We start from the raw sequence: 10,161 nt of genomic DNA, 5'->3' as shown, positions 1-10,161 counted from the left end.
ACGGATACTGTAAACAAGCTTGTTGAACTGGATTCAACCAATTCTATAAATTTTGGTGCTTCAGCTAATTGTATATGTTGTTGTTCAGTCATTTTTCAAGTTGTGTCTGACTCTATGTGATTCTATTTGGGGTTTTCTTGGCAGCTCATTTTACAGATGAGAACACTGAGGCCACCAGGGTTAAGAGACTTGCCCAGGGTCACACAGTAAGTGTCTGAAGCCAAATTTGAACAAACAGAAAGAGGAGTTTTTCCTGACTCCAAGGCCAATACTCTATCTACTATACCAACTAGCTGTCCTACTTAGCTTGCTAATTTATATATCTAATATCAATCAAAAAAAATTTGTAAGTCCATATTATGTGTCAAGAATTGTGCTAGGACAAAAATACAAAAAAGAAATAATCCCTTTTCTAAAAGAGCATGTATGTTGGCTTATTTGGCCAGATTTTTTCATCAGACCATTTTTCCTTGAGTCAAACAAAATCCTATGTAGAGAGTGAATACATGCTATTCATTAGAATAATCATGCAACATGTTTAATGAATTATAAACTGATGGGTTTATTTCCTGGAGTTATGGAAACATCCACAAAATCACACAAGCATATTAACTGACATCAGTTTTAGAACTTCTCTGGTTAAAAAGGACAAACATTATTGCTTCTTTAATTTGTCTGTTAATGAATGTTGGATTTATAGATTTATTTATATCCTTTCCACCACATGAAATCACAGATACTAAGAGCTGGAAATAAACTCAAAGACTATTTATATCAACTCCTACCTGACCAAAAGTCCTTCTTCCAGTGACTCAAACAAGTGTTAGTTCAGTTTCTACTTGAAGTGTTCCAGTGAGGGGAACTCCACCATCTCCCAAAGTAACCCACTAGACTACTGGATATCTCTAATTCTTACAAGGCTTTTCTTGCATCAAGCCTCAACTTGCCTGTTTAAAATTTAGGATCACAGGATGACTAAAATAGTGATGGGAGAGATATTAGAGATCATTTAGCTTAGCTCTTTTCTTTTACAAATGAAATAAATAAGACTGAGAGAGGTGAATTGGCATCAGAGGCAACTAATGGCAATTGGTGAATAGCGTGTTGGGTGTGGAGTCAGGAAAACTTGGGTTCAAAAACAGCCTGAGATACTTACTAGCTGTATGATGCTGATCAAGTCAATTAATCTCTGCCTACCTCAGTTTCCTCAAATGTAAAATGGGGATAATAATAGCACCAACTTCCCAGGGATGTTGTGAAAATCCAATGAGATATTTGTAAAGCACATAGTAAGTGCTTAATAAATACTTCCTTTCTTCTTTCCTTATTGCTCCTAGTTCTGACCTCCTGAGGTCATGCAGCCTTTGTCTGAAAACTTCCACGTGTTGGGCCTGTCAAACAAAGCTATTACAATCCATCCTTCTCTTCTCCATGGTAAACATCACAAGGTCTTTCAACCAGTTCTCTTGTGACACATACCATCCTGGCTGCCTCTTAATGACATGCTTTGTTAATTTACTAAAATGTAGCATTCAGAACTTAGGGGCAACTAGGTGATACAGTGGATAGAGAGCCAGACCTGGAGTTAGAAAAACTCATCTTCCTGAGTTCACATCTGGCCTCAGACACTTACTAGTTGTATGACCCTGGGCAAGTCACTTAGCCCTGCTTGCCTCAGTTTCCTCAACTGTAAAATGAGTTGGAGAAAGAAATGGCAAACCATTTCAGTATCTTTGCCAAGAAAACTCCAAATGGGGTCACAAAGCAACAGACACGACCAAAATGAATGAACAACAGAACTTGATATAGTACATCAGATGTGGCCTTGATAGAGCAGAGATTAAGTATTAATTTCCCTTTTTCTGGAAACAAAACCTTTCGATACAAACTAGGTTAATATAGCCTTTTGGTTGCCAGGTCATGCTGTTCATTTATACTGAGTTTGCTAAATAAACTCCTTTGTTCTTTTTCACAGGAACTATTAGCCAAACCTTTCTGTCAGATATTTGTGAAGCTGATTTTGAAGCCAAGTGTAGAACTTTACCCTTATTCCCACTAAATCTCATCTTATTCAATTTAGCTCAATATAGCTTGAGATATTTTGAGGGGGTCTAAGCTCTGTCATTCTTTGTGTTAAATATCTTGTTAAGCTTTGTGTCATCTACAAATGTTGCAAGCATGGGATCCATGTCTTCAGCCATTTATTTATTCAAGAAACATCATTAGAAGTGTCCTATGTGTTACAAATATTTCCCCACAGAGGGCCAAAAACAAATTCCTAGGATACTCTGTTAGAGACCTTTCTCCAATTTTGACATCAACGCACCAATCACTACCCTTTGTGTTGTGTGTTATTCAACTCCTTCTATATTTACCAGACTCTGTTATCACCTAGCCCACACTTCTCTATCTCTTCTCAAAAGCATAACATAAGAAATTCTGCCAAATACTTTGCTGAAGAATCTAGCTTTGTCCAAAAAAAAAAAAAAAAAGGAAATGAAGATAATCTGTCAAGAATTATTCTTGATGAAGCCTTGTTGGCTTTTAACGTCCACCACTGTCCATTCTCTGTGCTCTCCTTAACAAAGTGTTGTAGATTTTTCCAGAATGAGAAGGTTTTTTGATACCTCTTCTGTCTCATTCAATCCTCAATGACAGCCTTGTGAGGTAGACTCTATTATTATACCCATTTGAGAAATAATGAAACTAAGGATAAGAGAAGTATTTTAGGCAGGGTCACACAGCTAGTATCTAAGGCAGAATTGGAACTCAAGTCTTCCTGACACCAAATCCAACACCCTATCAACCATGCCACCTACCTAGAGTCCATTTTTAATCACAGTAGTTTAACTACGTCAGAGCCAACAATTTTTACAAAAAAAAAAGCTTTAAAAATATATTTGTTCCTGTGCCCTGAACATTCTTCACTATGCTAAAAAAATGTTTTTTCAGGTTTAGGAGGGATCAATTTAGAACAATGTGATCCAACGAACTCTTTGATGGTGGCATGAACTGAGAGCAGGACATAGTGAAAAGATGGAGCAAGTGGATTGATATTAGTGGCACTGCTGGCATATACCAGGATAAAGCGCTAAAGTTAGGTCAAAGACAGATAGGAAAAAGAAGAAATGCAATTAATTTCACTTACTTTCAAATCCTCTCCCAGGTAATAAGCCAAGCTACTCTAATAATAGTTAGCCTTGCCCTGTTGTTTTGCTGGTGTTGTGTTGTGTTGAGTGATTTTCTGCTTTAAAATCATTTTAATATTTACATGCTTAAATGCTAAGTATTCACTTGAAACAACAAATTAGATATCTTCTTAAAATACACAGATACCATGAGCTGAATGTCAATGCTGAACAAAACTGACATTCCTCTTAGAGCTAACTTTTCCTGGCTAAAACAGTGATAAGCATTCCCATTCTCTGACATCAAAAGTTACGGTGCTATGCATTTGTTTTGTTGTTCTTTAAATTTCAAGCTCCCTGAGGTAAGGGCTCAGGTAGGTTTCCTCAGCCTATTAAAATCTACTATTGAATATCATATACACATGTAGAATTCTATAGGTTATACCTGGCTTCAGATACTTGCTAGCTGTGTGATGGTAGGCAAGTCACTTTACCCTGTTTGCTTCAGTTTCTCACCTATAAAAATGAGCTAGAGAATGAAATGTCAAACCACTCCATTATCTTTGCAAAGAAAACCCCAAAATGGAGTCACGAAGAGTGGGACACAACTAAAACTGATTGGACAACAGCAACAATAAATTATGCATAGTACTACTTAGCCTTAGCATTATGAGAAAAGTAAGAGGCTTTAGTTATGATGCTGTCATTACTAAGGCAATGGGTTTTTTCTCCCTCTACTACTGACACTGAAAATGGTGCTAGTGAATGACAAGAATCAGGGATATCCTACTTAACTTAAAATTATCAGTGTTGAACAAAGAAGAGGAACATGATGCAACTGTCTTAGGCAGTGGTGCCAAATTCAACTGGAAATAGGGCCACTCATCCATATAAGAGGATGCCTGTGGGCCATGTATTGACTTATTTTTAAAATGTAATATTATATATGTTTTAATTTGTAAATATTCCCTAATTCAAATTGTATCCAGTTCAGGCCATACTCAGGAGTGTTGTGGGCCATATGTTGCCTGTAAGCCTCATGTCTGATATCTCTGACCTATGGCACCTTGTCCTTATTTGCTTCATCAGTGTAAGGCATGAGGCAGTATTATCATATACTCAAATTAAGCACCAGATAAATGAGATCACAATGATTCATGCGTAGTTATGAGTTCTAATCACAGATGTGTTAGGACTTCAGATTTATCCAGTATTAAGCTATCCAAAATGAAAACACTTCTATTTTCCATACAAATAATTAATATGAAATTATATAAACCTACTTGGGAATTAAAGTAGCATTTCTCCAAGTTGTCCTTTAAATAGCTACACTCAGAAGAACACAAGTATTAATAAATAATAATAGTAACCCCACCAAAGCTCAACCCAACATCCATGTCACTGATGGGGTGTGGTGCAGAGGCAGGGAAAAACTATGAAGACAAGAATAAATTAAGGAAATACCAGCCTGAGTGATATACAACAAAGACTCTGTGTTCCTTGAGATTGTCTAAAGTAGCTATGAAGCCCTACTAGGAATCCTGAGATACTAGCTAATTGAGTTCTGACAATACAGATTGTCTTGGAAACCCAACCAATGTGATGAAACTACTCCAATGAATCCAGGAAGTAGACAGGTCAGTATAGATTAAACACTGCCTCTACTAAAAACCACTGTGCTGACCAGCTTGAAATGGAGGAGAGTGGAATAGGTTGTATGTCTTAATGTTCTGGTATTCCAAACACGTCAAAACAATCTGACCACCAGAACAGGCCTCCTCAGAGTATAACACATCAAGCTTAAAGGTATCAAGCAGAAGTTAGACCTGAATATATTAAAAGATTTACTGGAATGTGAATGACAACACTTTTAAAGAAATATCAGTATTAAAACATACCACTGGAACTGGAAAATGAACTATAGTAGAAATTATCCTAATAAAAATCATAACAAAATTAATGAAATATAGGGACCATTACCATAATAAAACTCTAGAAAAAAATAACACTTCCTTGTTAAAAAAAAAAAAAAAGAGGAAGGGGATAGCAAATAAGTATTTGTATAGCACCTATTATGTTTCAGGTACTATGCTAAACACTTAAAAATATTATCATATTTGATCCTCACAATAACCTTGGGATGTAGGTATTGTTATTATTCCCATTTTATAGATGAGGAATCTGAGGCAAACAGAGATTAAATGACTTGCCCAGGTTGAAAAAGCTAATAATTATCTGGGGCTAGATTTGAATTCGGTACTTCCTGACTCCAAGCTCAGTGCTCTATCCACTGCATCACCTAGCTGCCAAGAAAAAAAGAGAACTGATAGGTATTCTTGACGCATTTGATAAATAGATCAAACAGCTAAGGAAATAGCTGTGCAACAAACAGCATCATTTCACTGAGCACTAAAGGCTGATAATACATACATGTCACTGGACTTAGCAAATGTAACAGAAAGTATTTTATTTCCAAAGGAAGCTTTTCAATATTATAGACCCTAAAATGAAATCAAAAGGTCTTTTATGGATGATAGCTTCATGACCTCAGCCAACAATATGTCAACGAAGATACACTAACCAAATGGCTGTCATGCAGATTTATTTGTGGATAGAGAGATCTATGATAACAATCCTAGACCATATCACCAGCAGAAATTGCAGAATGGTCATTCTAAATAAACCCTTCTGACTTAATGATCAATATGAATCTCTCAAAGAAATGATAGGAACTGTGCAACACATCACTAGGCCACAAAAATTAAGGACCTACTTTAATACCTAATAAAATATATCCTTGTGGCTAAAATTATTTGTCATAAGCTTGCTATCTTTTGTGAACTGATAGACAAAAAGTCCCTGTATTATAAATACAAACTGGAAAATGTCCTTGGGAAGTTAGCAAATAAAGTGCAAAATAGACACCAAGGTCAATTTTCCTAAATGAATTTGGAGCATGAGTTTATTATTGATATAGAGGACCAAAGGACTATGGTTAGGAGACAACTGAGCCAAGGTGACTATTTGAAGCACGAGTAATGGTTGGTCTGGAACTTTTTCTGAAAATTGAGATCCCCCAAAAAGACTCATCAGTGGGAAAGGGCTCCGCAGGAGTAGAGTTTATGGTTCTTTTCAGCATAATATACTTTATCTGTTGTGTATGTATGTGTGTATGTGTGTACATGAATTTTTTTGTTTTACTTCATCTGATAGCATCGTTCCAAATTCTGTTTTTCGTATTCATTTGGTGAGGAGTAAATTTTGTTTGACTTTGATTTGAGTGAGGGAGGGCTGTGCAAGGTCACCAGCCTCACTTTATCCTCCAGAGCCATTTGGATCCACTGACCAGATAATTCATTAGGATGACTGGAGATAGCCCAGGATGCAATGGGAGACCCTGGCCCTTGTAGGCTAAGGTCTTTGAAGAAAGACAGAAATAATGAAAGAAAAAGAAAGGAAAGAAGGAAGGAAAGAAAAAAGGAAGGAAGAAAGAGGAAGGAAGGAAGGAAGGAAGGAAGGAAGGAAGGAAGGAAGGAAGGAAGGAAGGAAGGAAGGAAGGAAGGAAGAATCAAAGCCAACTGTAAGTCATGTCATCATTTCCCTGATGTCATGGTCTTCTTTGAAGGACAAATACAACAACAACAAATTTGGGTTAGTCTCTCATTTTTATCCTATGTGTCTTTGCTTCTCATAATTTTCTTTTTTGTAATTAACAGGTTGTCGAGATTTGCATTCTCATTTTATTGAACTGTTGAATCCATTCACATTTAGAGGTAGGAAAAAATGTTAAAGTTCTGTGTTTCTCCATTTGTGGGTTTTATGTGTATATGTGTGTATATACACATATATATGCATATATATGTATATGTACACATATACACACACACACACACACATATATATATATATATATATACACACATAAATTTTATTAGGGATTTTTGTTTTTCTTTTATGTCAGTATTTTGTCACTAGGATTAGTCTACCTACTCTGTTTTATGCAACCCCATTCTCACAGGCTCGCTCCAGTCCTATTTCCTTTCCTGTTTGCTAGTTCTTTAAGTCTTATAGTTTTATTTAATTTATTGATTTTTTTTACTTCTTTTTAAAATTTAATTTTTCATTTTTTCCCCTCTTTTTGTACATGATCCTCCCTTCTCAGTTAAGTGGTTAGTTCAAACTTTCATCTCCTCTCCTCCTTCTCAGACTTCTTTTGGTTGTTACTTCTTTCTACACATTTTTCCCCCAAGTATTTCTTTGCTTTTTTCTCTTCATTAACTCTATACCCTTTCTGTCAATTCTTCATTTTAAAAATTCTTTGATTCATGTTTTATATGCCCATTTATTCCTTTTTAATCTGTTTTTATAATGGAACGCAAACTTATGAAGTCCCAAGTTCGAGTTCACTCTTCTCACCAAATTATTATTCTCTTTGGACATCTTCCGCGATTGTTCCCTTTCTCTATTGTGCTTCAAGTTTAGAATCATCAATAAATGAGGAGAGTTAGGAGGACAGAAGCACTGCCACGTTACAGAACTTATAATGTGCTCAAAATTATGTAGTTCAATTCCTACTTGCCTCCTGTAAACACTCCTCTTTCCACTTGCCATAAAATCTATTAGTTTATGTCATCTTACACATCCAGATGTTTTCTGAACCTGACTGAGAGCAATACTACTGAACGCAGTTTTGTTGATTCCAAGAAGTCCCACAATGCCCACTTCTCTACCTCTATAAAATTCATTCTTTATGTATCATTTTCCTTGAAGGCCCTATTTTGCATTTCAGGCCAATACGTCTTGGGGCAAGTTGCCTCAGTCTGTTATTTAGTTTGCTTTGCAGCTTCCTGGCCCACAATACTAACCATTATTCTAATATATTCTACCTTTTGTTAGGAGTCCTACCACTACATTTAAGAATGTATTATACTAGGGGCAACTAGGTGACTCACTGAATAGAGTACCGGCCCTGGAGTCAGGAGTTCCTGAGTTTAAATCACTTACTAGTTATGTGACCTTGGGCAATTCACTTAACTTCAAATGCCTTGCCTCCCCCCTCCAAAAGAAAAGTATTATGTTACATGGGAATAATCTATTGTGCTTGGGGGAGGGAATCCATTTCTTAATTTTCAGAAGTGTATCTATCAGATTATTAAAGTCTGTAGTTTAGAAATATAGGTGAATTAATTCATTCCTCAGTTTTTAAAAATTTCTTTCTTTTCATAAATATATGTTCAGTATTTAACATGGACAGAAGAGCTATCTCTCAGTTTATGTGACCGCTCTTTATCTGGGTCCCTCACCTACTCACTGTCCCTCAGAGTGCCTGCTTTTCATAGGTTTTAGTTCCCTGGTCTAAAAGTATCCTAGATGCTTTCTTCTTCTTGAAGGTCAGAGTAGTATGTTTGATAGGTGAAGATAGGGTATAAGGAAATTCAACATTGTTTATATAGAACAATGGTTGATGATACCTAGAACTTCCCCAAAAAGGCAATGCACAAACAACATGATTAAGTTTTCAAAGTAATAATAAAATAATTATGTCCTCATATTTATTTAGACCATTATAGTTTACAGTAGAACATTCATATATGCTGCCTCACACAATTCCCTGAAGTCTTCATAGTAATTTGGGCCTGGCAAGGGGATGTTCTCTTACAGTCAATATGTAGAGCCACCCCCTGGAGGAATAGGATATAAAATAAGGCCAGTTGTAAGAGAAGAAAGACACTATTAAAAGTTAAGGGACTAGAAATCTGGCTAAGATGATTGCCTGAAAGGGGCCAGGAAGATTACTCCTCCTACATCTACTCTAGCAAAAAACTAACTATCTGCCCCAGGTCAAACAATGATCAGGAGGCCCAATGGGAAGCTGCAGTGAGTGACGTTTCCTACCCTAGATGGAAGCTGATGATCAGTAAGAAAAAAGCCATGAGTTTGAGGATATACATATATACATATACATATATACATATACATATACATATACATATACATATATACATATATACATATACATATACATACATATATATATATATATATATATATATATATATATATATATATATATATATATATATATATATATATATATATATATAGCAAGAGAAATGGGTTTCCCAAGAAAGCTGAATCTACAGTAGGGTCCTTGTTATCCCCCAGGAGTAGAAGTGACCAGTGTGGGCATGGCAATACTCAGATGAGGGCACTTTAAGGCTACGAGATCCCTAGGAATCTGTCCTGAGATATCATTGAGGATCTTGAAGATGAGCACTCAGAACCTCAAAGACTCAGTAGGGGAGGTATCTCTGGAAGATGATGGTAACCATAGGAACTCAAAAGACTCAGGTCAAGACCAAGGAGAACCAACCACTTCACCCAAAAGTGTAATAGGAGGCAGAACTTGACCTCAACATCAAGTCTCAGGTCAGGAACTAAAGCTAGGGAGATGCGTAAACCTAAGAAACATCCATCATTAAAAGGAAAATAGTTCCAGAAATGCCCCAAAATTCAGCCTAGAAGGAAACAGTGCATTATAACAACTGCAAGTAAAGACTCAAAAGAAATATATATATATATATATATATATATGTAAAATTTCAAATAAGAAATAAAGAAATAAAAATGAAATAAGGCACAAAGCTCTAGAGGAAAGAATAAGAACAATAAATAACTAAGAAGAGAAAATGATAAATTTCATGCAAGTAAAAGACTCCTGGAAAATTAGAACAGACCAAATAGAAATCTATGACTCCCTGAGAAAATAAGAAAATTTAGGAGAAAATTAAGATTAAAAAATAGAAGAAAATGTAAAATATCTGATTAAATACCTGGAAAACAATTCAAGGATAGATAACTGTAAGAATCATTAGACTCCCTAAAAAAACATGATTTACAAAACATACGTAGGAATTATATTTCAAGGATTCTTAAATCCACACATGCTAGATCTCTTAGAACCTGAGGGCAAAATAAACATAGAAAAAAAATCCAATAATCATCTCAGGAACCCCAAAAGGTAAAAGTCCAG

The sequence above is a fragment of the Notamacropus eugenii genome, chromosome 2 (genome assembly GCF_028372415.1).
Source record: "Notamacropus eugenii isolate mMacEug1 chromosome 2, mMacEug1.pri_v2, whole genome shotgun sequence".
Lineage (NCBI taxonomy): Eukaryota > Metazoa > Chordata > Mammalia > Diprotodontia > Macropodidae > Notamacropus > Notamacropus eugenii.
This window is presented reverse-complemented; position numbering follows the sequence as displayed.